The sequence below is a fragment of the Ictidomys tridecemlineatus genome, chromosome 1, assembly GCF_052094955.1.
Source record: "Ictidomys tridecemlineatus isolate mIctTri1 chromosome 1, mIctTri1.hap1, whole genome shotgun sequence".
NCBI classification, from domain to species: domain Eukaryota; kingdom Metazoa; phylum Chordata; class Mammalia; order Rodentia; family Sciuridae; genus Ictidomys; species Ictidomys tridecemlineatus.
In genome coordinates this window covers 49323447-49334356 of record NC_135477.1, presented here as the reverse complement: position 1 = coordinate 49334356, position 10910 = coordinate 49323447, and positions in this window count along the sequence as shown.

Sequence of the window (10910 nt, the reverse complement as noted above, 5' to 3'; positions counted from 1 at the left end):
TCATAAGATCCTGACATCTACTTGTGGCCCAAGAGTCCTTCTAGAGACACTCGGGCCTCCCAGGGGTGCTTTTTCTTTAAGTTACTTTACAGTCCAGGAGTATGGGCTGGGGATGTGGGTCAGTGGCAGAGCACTTGGCCTGACATGCAAGGCCCTGGGTTTGATCCCCAGCACCAAAAAAAAAAAAAAAAAGCCCAGGAGTATATTAACGAGACTAGGAGAATCTAGGCTTTATGATTGTCAACTGAATCCTAATGTTTTGGCATCATTTTCAGTTTAGAGTTTTGCATTTAGCCATGTGAAGAAATAACCGTCTATAAGATCACTAGTCTGTAAATTTTTTTTACTTTCTTTTTATTTTCTTTCTCAATATCTGGAAAGCCCCACAGAAAATAATGTTGTGTTGATTTACACATTCATTTGTGAACACAATGTAACAATATAATATCTCTCCCCAGCACTTCTTCCCTCCCTCCCCCGCAGCCCATTTCTTGGTCCCTTTTCTCTACTGATCTCTGCCCCTCCCCCCCCTTTTTAAAAATTTCCAGGAGATCCATCCCCGCCTTCCTTTTTCTTTTCCTCTCTAGCTTCCCCTATGAGAGAAAACATAACAGCCCTTAGCCTTCTGAGTTTATTTTGCTTAACATGATGATCTCTAGTTCAATCCATTTTCCTGCAAATAACATAATTATATTCTTCTTTATGGCTGAATAAAATTCCATGGTGTATCCATTTTCTTTATCCATTACATCCGTTGATGGCCACCTACACTGGTTCCACAGTTTGCCTATTTCGAATTGTGCTGCTACAAATATGGGTGTGCATGTAACACTGTAGGTGATGGTTTTAATTCTTCAGGATAAATGCCAAGGAGTGATACAGCTGGGTCATAAGATGGCTCCATGCCTAGTCTTTGAGGAGTCTCTATACTGGTTTTCATAGTGGTTGTACTAATTTACATTCCTGTCAACAGTAAAAAAGTGTTCCCTTTTCTCCACATCCTCTCCAGCATTTATTAGTCATCTTCTTGATGACTGCCATTCTGACTGGTGTGAGATTAGATCTCAGTATGGTTTTGCTTTGCATTTCCCTAATTGCTCATGATGATGAACATTTTTTTTCATGTATTTCTTGGCCATTTGTATTTTCTTAGAAGCATCTGTTTGCTGATTTATGAATTGGATTATTTGATTTTTTCCTAATGTAAAGTTGTTTGAGCTGTTTATATGTTCTAAATATCAATCCTCTGTCAGAAGTAGCTAGCAAAGATTTTTCTCCCATTCTGTAGATTCTCTTCACATGCCCAATTGTTTCCTTTGCTGTGCAAAAGCTTTTTAAAAAATATATAATATTAATAATATATATGATCTCCGAGGCACTCAACCACTGAGCCACATCCCCAGCCCTTTCTTGTATCTTATTTAGAGAAAGGGTCTCACTGAGTTGCTTATGCAAAAGCTTTTGAATTTGATGCTACCCTATTTGTTAACTCTTGGCATCATTTCCTGTGCCTTAGGGGTCCTATTGAGAAAGATGTCACCTGTGCCTAAAAGCTGGAATATTGACCCTACATTTTATTCTAGGAGTTGCATAGTTTCTGGTCTAAGTCCAAGGTCTTTGATATATTTTGAGTTGATTTTTGTGCAGGGTGAGAGAGAAGGGTCTAATTTCATTCTTCTACATATTGATAACCAGTTGTCCTAGCACCGTTTGTTTAAAAAAAAAAAAAAAAGGTTCTTTTCTCCAATATGTTTTGGCACCTTTGTCAAGGATCAGATGACTGTAGATGTATGGGTGTATCTGCATCTTCCATTCTGTACCACTGTGTCCAGTTTTATGTCAGTACCTGCAGTTTTTGTTACTATAGCTCTGTAGTATAATTTGAAGTCAGTTATTGTGATGCCTCCACATTGCTTTTTTTGGCTTAAAATTGCTGTGGCTATCCTGGGTCTTTTATTCCAAATGAATTTTAGGACTGTTTTCTAGTTCTGTGAAGAAATCAGGGTAGTATGGCCATTTAACAATATTAATTTTGCCTATCCATGAACATAGGAGATTTTTCCCTCTTCTGAGGTGGTCTTCACTTTCTTCATTGTTCTACAATTTGCATTGTAGAGGTCTTTCACCCCCTTGGTTAGATTTATTCCTGGGTTTGTTTGTGGGTTTTTCTGTTTGTTTTTTGTTTTTGAGTCTATTGTGAATGGAATTGTTTTACTAATTTCTTAGCAGATTCATTGTTGGTATATAGGAAAGCTATTGATTTTTTTTGTATGCTGAATTTTTAATCTGCTATTTTGCCAAATTTATTAGTTCTAGTAGTCTTTTGGTGGAATTTTCTGGATTTTCTAGCTATAGAACCATACCATCTACAAACAGTTTGACTTCTTCCTTTTCTAGTTTTATCTGTTTATTTATTTCTCTTGCCTAACTGCTCTGGTTAGAGTTTCTAGCACTATATTAAATAGGAGTGGTGAGAGTGGACATCTCTGTCTTGTTCCAGAGTTAAGGAAAATGCTTTCATTAAATTTACTATGTGGTTGGTTTGGGTTTTTTTTCATATATAGCCTTTATTTGATGAGGTAGGTTCCTTCTATCCCTAATTTCTTCAGTGTTTTGTTTTGTTTTATCATGAATGGGCACTGAATTGTTGAAGGCCTTCTCTGTATCTGTTGATTACTAAGTGATTTTTTTTTACCCTTAATTCTGTTTATGTGATGAATTACATTTATTGATTTGCATATATTAAACCATTCTTTCATTTCTGGCATAAAACTAACTTGTTCATGGCATACAATATTGTTGAACATGATTTCCTAATATTTTAAGTATTTTTACATTTAAGTTCATCAGGGATATGGGTATGTAGTTTTCTTTCCTTAATGTGTCCTTATATGGTTTTGGTATAAACATGATATTGGCTTCATAGAATGACTTTGGAAGTGTTCCATCCCTTTCTATTTGATGGAATAATTTGATGCATTAGTTATTCTGGTAGAATTCAGCTGAGAATCCATCTGTTCCTCAGCTTTTCTTTATTGGAAGGCATTTTATTACTGCTTGTATCTCATTGTAAGTTATTGGTCTGTGTAGGTTTTCTATGTGATCTTGATTCAGATTTGGCAGATTATATTTGTCTAGAATATAATACTCATTTCTTCTAGGTTTTCTAATTTAAAGGAGTATAAGTTTTCAAAATAGTCTCTAATGATCTACTGGATTTGAGTGAGATATCTATGGTGATTTCTCCTTTTTCATCTCTAATTTTATTAATTTGGGGTTTCTTTTTCTTTTGGTTTAGCTGAGGGCTTATCAATTTCATTTCTTTTCAAAGAACCAACTCTATTTCATTGATCCTTTGTACTTTTTTTTTATTATCAAGTTCACTGATTTAAGCTTTGGTCTTAAATATTTCCTTCCACTTGTTTTGGAATTGGCTCTTCTTTTTAAAGGGCCTTTAGGTGCATCATTAGGTTGTTTATTTGGGATCTTTCGGATTTTCTTATGTAGGCACTCACAGCTGTAAACTCTCCTCTTAGAACTGCCTTCATAGTGTCCCAGAGGTTCTGGTATCTTGTATCATTATTCTCGTCTAGTCTAAGAATTTTTTTACTTTCTCCCTTGATTTCTTCTCTCACCCATTCATTATTCAAGACTCCATGTATTTATATAAAGCTGGAATGTTGACCCTACATTTTATTCTGGGAGTTGCATAGTTTCTGGGTTTTTAAATATTTTTTAGTTGTAGTTAGACACAATACCTTTATTTATGTGGTGCTGAGGATTGAACTTAGCGTCTCGCACATGCTAGGTGATCACTCTACCGCCGAGCCACAGCTATAGACCCTATTTCTGTAGGGTTTTGTTGTGTTGATTTCTAATTCTATTATAACATGATAAGATGTAAGGAATTATATCATTTTTTTTTGTATTTGTGTCCTAAAATATGCTCTGTTTTGGAGAAGGTTCCATGAGCTGCTGAGAAGAAAGCATTCAGCTATTGTTTGATGAAATATTCTGTAGATTCTGTTAGATTCATTTAATTTATAGTATTTTTCAGGTCTAGAGTCTTTACTGAGTTTGGATGACCTATATAATGATAAGAGATGTGTATTGAAATCACCCAGTATTATTGTGCTGGGGTTATCTGAGGCTTTAATTTGAGTAGTCTCTCATATGCAATTAGTTGCACCCATGTTAGGAACACAAATATTTATAATTATTATATCTTTTTGGATTGCTCCCTTTACCAATATAAAGTGGTCTTCTTTGTTTCTTCAGATTAATTTTGGTGTGAAATCTGTTTTGTCAGATATGAGAGTAGCTACTCCTGGTTGTTTGGGGGCTCCATTTGCATGGTATATTAATTTCTATCCTTTTACTTTCAGCCCATGGCTGTCTTTGCCTATAAGGTGTGTCTCTTGCAAACAGATAGTTACGTCTTACTTTATTAATTCTGCCAGCCTATCTCTCTTTTTAATTTTTTTTATTTGTAGATGGACACAATACCTTTACTTTATTTATTCATTTTTTATGTGGTGCTGAGGATTGAACCCAGTGCCTCACATGTACAAGGCAAGCTGAGCCACAACCCCAGCCCCAACCTCTCTCTTTTAAGTGGAGAGTTGAGACCATATGCATTTGATGTTATTATAGAGATGTTAATTCCTGCCATTTGATTTATTTATTGTGTTTAATCTGGTCCTATTTCTCATTTGCTTAGCTACTCTTCAAATGAGATTTATTCTTTTGTGAGCTCTGAGGTTTTTTTATTCTGTATGTAGTATTTCTGTAAGTTCTATGGTGCTAGTTTAGTAGTCATGAATTCTTTTAGTTTCTGCTTATCTTGGAAGGTTTTTATTTCATCGGTGATTTTTGAATGATAGCTTTGCTGTATATAGCAGTCTGGCTGACAGTTATTTTCTTTTAGGACTTGGAACAAATTGTTCTAAGCCTGACTTGTAGTATTTGCATTGAGAAATCAGAAGTGATTCTTATAGACTTGCCTCTAAATATGACTTGAAGTTTTTCTCTTGAGGCTTTTAAAATTCTATCCTTGTTTTGTATGTTAGGCATTTTAATTTAATTATGTAATGGAGGGGTTCTTTAAGTGAATTCAATTTTTTAAATAAGAAATGTAGCACCTTGGTAGGACACTTGTCTAGCACACTGGAAGCCCTGGTTTCATCCCCAGTATCAAAAAAATAAAAATAACAACAATGCCACCTAATATTTTAAAGCACTTACAATTTTTCAAATCTCTCTCTCTCTCTCTCTCTCTCTCTCTCTATATATATATATATATATATATATATATATATATATATATATATAAATCTATCTCAGGATAGATGTCATTCCCATTTGAGAGGTGAGAAAACCAAATCAGAGGTTAAATGACTTGATCAAAACTGGGCAGACAGTCAGTAATAAGACTGGGACCCAGGCCAGTCAAAACAAAATTACAAAGCTCCTTTTCAAAAATCAGGGAAAAGATACCTTTAAATATACCATAAATATAAGTATTTTTCTTTTAAAAATGTCTTTTTTGAAAAATATAATTAGGATAATAGTTATACATGAATAATATAAACAAACATTAAAAAGTATTTTTGATGTTATAATTTTATATAATATATAATATTTTACTAATGTGATATCTTGCTTGATTATAAGATTTATTTCCTTTTCTAAAAATTTATTTATTAGATTATCAAAATTTATATTTCAAATTTAGTCAATATAACTGAAAATTAATTTTACTTGCTAAGTAAAATAAGACAATTTTCATTTTGAAAAGGGATTTTTTTGCTGATATAACTGTAAAGGAAGCTATTAAGGATATTTTCTTCCCATTTCTTGGTGCCTAAAATATCTTTGTGTATGGTAAAACAAATTTTAACATAGTATCTATAATTTTAACCATTTCTGAGTGTATAATGTGGTGGCAGTAAGTGTAATCATACCACCATCCATCTTCAGAACTTTTTCATTATCCTAAACTTAAAGTCTGTACTCACCAGGCATGGTCACCTGAAATCCTAGGAGGTTGAGGCAGGAGGATTGTGAGTTCAAAGTGAGCCTCAGCAACAGTGAGGCCCTAAGCAATTCAGTGAGACCCTGTCTCTAAATAAAATACAAAATGGAACTGGGGATATGGCTCAGTGGTTGAGTGTCCCAGAGTTCAGTCCCCTACACACACACACAAGTCTAAACCCTTAAACAACTTCTCATTCTTATGAATTTGCTAGTCTATTCTTCATATAAATGGAATCACGAAACATGTGTCCTTTTGTCTGACTTATTTTACTTAGCATGTTTTCAGGTTTATCCATGTGGTATATATCAGTACATTTTTGTGGATAATGCTGTTATGAGTATTTGTGAACAAATACTCGTTTGAGTTTCTGCTTTTCAATTCTTTGAGCTATATCTCTAGGATAGGACTTTTGGATCATATAATAATTTTATGTCGAACTGTGTGTGTGTGTGTGTGTGTGTGTGTGTGTGTGTGTGGTCGGTCTTGAGAACTGAATCTGAATCTGGGGCTTTGCACATGCTAGGCCTGTTTAACTTTTTGAAGAAATGTCAGGATTTTTTTTTTTTTTTTTTTTTTTTGGTAACAGGGATTGAACTCAGGGGCACTCAACCACTGAGCCACATCCTCAGCCCTATTTTGTATTTTAGAGACAGGGTCTCACTGAGTTGCTTAGCACTTCACATTTGCTGAGGCTGGCTTTGAACTCATGATTCTCCTGTTTCAGCCTCCTGAGCTACTGGGATTACAGGTGTGTGCCACCACACCTGGCTGTCATAGGACTTTTCACAGTGGCTACACCATTTATATTCTCACCAGTGATATAAAAGATTCCAATTCTTCCACACTTTTTTTTTTTGGTAATGGAAGAACTGAACTTGGAGGTACTTAACCATTAAGCCACATGCCCAGCCCTATTTTGTATTTTATTTAGAAACAGGGTCTCACTGAGTTGCTTAGCATCTCGCTGTTGCTGAGGCTGGCTTTGAACTTGGGATCCTCCTGCCTCAATCTCCTGAGCTGCTGGGATTATAGGCATGCGCCACCATGTCAACCTCCACATTCTCATTAATGCCTACTACTATCCTTTTTTTTTTTTTTTTTGGAACTTTCTTAATGGGTGTGAGGCAGTATCTCATTGTGGTTTTGACTTGCATGTACCTAAGAATTAGTGATGCAGGGCATCTTTGCATGTGTTTGACTATATATCTTGTTTGGAGAAATGCCTATTCCTGTCCTTTGCCAATTTTTAAAATTGCTTTTATTTTTTAAATACATGACAGAGGAATGCATCACAATTCTTATTACACATATAGAACACAATTTTCATATCTGTTTGTATATAAAGTATGTTCACACCAATTCATGTCTTCATACATGTACTTTGAATAATGATGTCCATCACATTCCACCATTATTGCTACCCCCCTGCCCTCTCCCTTCCCCTCCCACCCCTCTGCCCTATCTAGAGTTAATCTATTCCTCCTATGCTCCCTCTCCCTACCCCACTATGAGTCAGTCACCTTATATCAGAGAAAACATTCGCCATTTGTTTTGGGGGGATTGGCTAACTTTTCTTAGTATTATCTTCTCCAACTGCATCCATTTACCTGCAAATGCCATGATTTTATTCTCTTTATTTGTTGAGTAATATTCCATTGTGTGTATATGCCACATTTTTAAAATCCATTCATCTACTGAAGGGCATCTAGGTTGGCTCCACAGTTTAGCTATTGTGAATTGTGCTGCTGTAAACATTGATGTAGCTGTGTCTCTGTAGTATGCTGTTTTTAAGTCTTTTGAGTATAGTCTGAGGAGAGGGATAGCTGGGTCAAATGGTGGTTCTATTCCCAGGTTTCCAAGGAATCTCCATACTGCTTTCCATATTGGCTGCACCAATTTGCAGTCCCACCAGCAATGTATGAGTGTACCTTTTCCCCCACATCCTCGCCAATACTTATTGTTGTTTGTCTTCAAATAGCTGCCATTCTGACTGGAGTAAGATGGTATCTTAGAGTAGTTTTGATTTGCTTTTCTCTAATTGCTAGAGATGATGAACATTTTTCATATTTGTTGATTGATTGAATATCCTATTCTGAGAAGTGTCTGTTCATGTCCTTGGCCCATTTATTGATTGGGTTTTTTTGTTTTGTTTTGTTTTTTTTGGTGTTTAGCTTTTTGAGTTCTTTGTATACCCTAGAGATTAGTGCTCTAATGTGTGAAGGGTAAAAATTTGCTCCCAAGATGTAGGCTCTCTATTCACCTCACAGATTATTTCTTTTGCTGAGAAGAAACTTTTTAGTTTGAGTCCATCCATTTATTGATTCTTAGTTTTAATTCTTGCACTATAGGAGTCTTATTAAGGAAATTGGGGCCTAATCCCGCATGAAGATTAGGGCCTACTTTTTCTTCTATTAGATGCAGAATCTCTGGTTTAAATCCTAGGTCCTTGATCCACTTTGAGTTGAGTTTTGTGCATGATGAGAGATAAGGGTTTAATTTCATTTTGTTGCATATGGATTTCCAGTTTTCCCAGCACCATTTGTTGAGGAGACTATTTTTTCTCCAATGCATGTTTTTGGTGCCTTTGTCTAATGTAAGATGATTGTAATTTTGTGGTTTAGTCTCTATGTCCTCTATTCTGTACCATTGGTCTACCAATCTATTTTGATGCCAATACCATGCTGTTTTTGTTACTATTGCTCTGTAGTATAGTTTAAGGTCTGGTATACTGATGCCACCTGGTGTACTCTTCCTGCTAAGGATTGCTTTAGCTATTCTGGGTCTCTTATTTTTCCAGATGAATTTCATGATTGATTTTTCTATTCCTTTAAGGAATGCCATTGGGATTTTGATTGGGATTGCATTGAATCTGTATAGTGCTTTTGGAAGTCTGGTCATTTTGATAATATTAATTCTGCCTATCTAAGAGCAAGGTAGATCTTTCCATCTTCTAAGGTCTTCTTTGATTTCTCTCTTTAGGGTTCTATAGTTTTCATTGTATAGACCTTTCACTTCTTTAATTAAGTTGATACCCAAGTATTTTTTTTTTAAGGCTATTTAAATGTGGTAGTTTTCCTCATTTCCCTCTCAGAGGATTTGTCCCTGATATACAGAAATGCATTTGATTTATGGATGTTGATTTTATAACCTGCTACTTTGCTGAATTTGTTTACTAGTTCTAGAAGTTTTCTGGTGGAGCTTTTTGAATCTTCTAGGTATAGAATAATATTGTCAGCAAATAATGCTAATTTAAGTTTTTCTTTTCCTATACGTATCCCTTTAATTTCTTTCTTCTCCCTAATTGCTCTGGCCAGTGTTTCAAGAACTATGTTAAATAGAAGTGGTGAAAGAGGGTATCCCTGTCTTGTTCCAGTTTTTAGAGAGAATGCCTTTAGTTTTTCTCCATTTAGAATGATGTTGTCCTGGGGCTTAGCATAGATAGCCTTTAAGATGTTGAGATATGTTCCTGTTATCCCTAGTTTTTCTAGTGTTTTGAACATAAAGGGGTGCTGTATTTTGTCAAATGCTTTTTCTGTGTCTATTGAGATGATCATATGATTCTTATCTTTGAGTTTATTGATGTGATGAATTACATTTAGTGATTTCCATATGCTGAACCAACCTTGCATCCTTGGGATGAATCCCACTTGATCATGGGGCACAATCTTTTTGATATGTTTTTGTATTTGATTTGCCAAAATTTTATTGAGGATTTTTGCATCTATGTTCATTAGAGATATTGGTCTAAAGTTTTCTTTCTTTGATGTGTCTTTGCCTGGTTTTGGAATCAGGGTGATACTGGCCTCATAGAATGAATTTGGAAGTGCTCCCTGTTTTTCAATTTCCTAATATAAATTGAAGAGTATTGGGATTAGTTCTTCTTTAAAGGTCTTATAGAATTCTTCTGTGTATCCGTCTGGTCCTGGGCTTTTCTTGGTTGGTAAGCTTCTGATAGTGTCTTCTATTTCACCACTTTATATTGCTCTGTTTCAATTGTGTATATCTTCCTGATTTAATATGGGAAAATCGTATGACTTAGAAAATATTGAAGGCATCAACAAATTTCTTATTTTATTGGAGTATAAGTTTTCAAAATAACTTCTAATTATCCTCTGTATTTCTGTAGTGTCTGTTATGATATTCTCTCTCTCCTTATCTTTGTTAGCAGTAGCTAAGTTTCTGTCAATTTTATTTATTTTTTTCAATGAACCAACTTTTTGTTTTGTCAGTTTTTTCAATTGTTTGTATTTCATTGATTTCAGCTCTGATTTTAATTATTTCTCGCCTTCTGCTTTGGCTGTTGATTTGTTCTTCTTTTTTTGAGGGTTTTGAGATGTAAAGTGAGGTCATTTGTTTGACTTTTTCTTCTTTTAAGGAATGAACTCCATGCAATGAACTTTCCTCTTAGTACTGTTTTCATAGTGTTCCAGAAATTTCGATATGTTGCGTCTAAGTTCTCATTTACCTCAAAAAATTTTTTAATCTCCTCTTTGATGTTTTCTGCAATCCATTGTTCATTCAGTAGCATATTGTTTAGTCTTCAGGTGTTGGAGTAATTTTTATTTTTTATTTTGTCATTGATTTCCAATTTCATTCCATTATGATCTGATAAATTGCATGGTAGTATCTCTATTTTTTTTGTATTTGCCAAGAGTTGCTTTGTGGCATAGTATATGGTCTTTTACCCATTTTTTAGAAAATATTTATTAGTTGTAGATGGACCCAATACCTTTATGTGGGGCTGAGAATTAATCCCAATGCCTCACACATGCACTCCACTACTGAACCACAACCCCAGGCCCCTTTGCCAATTTTTAAATTGGTTTTTTTTTTTTGTTATTGTCATTGAGTTTTAGAGGTTCTTTATGAATTC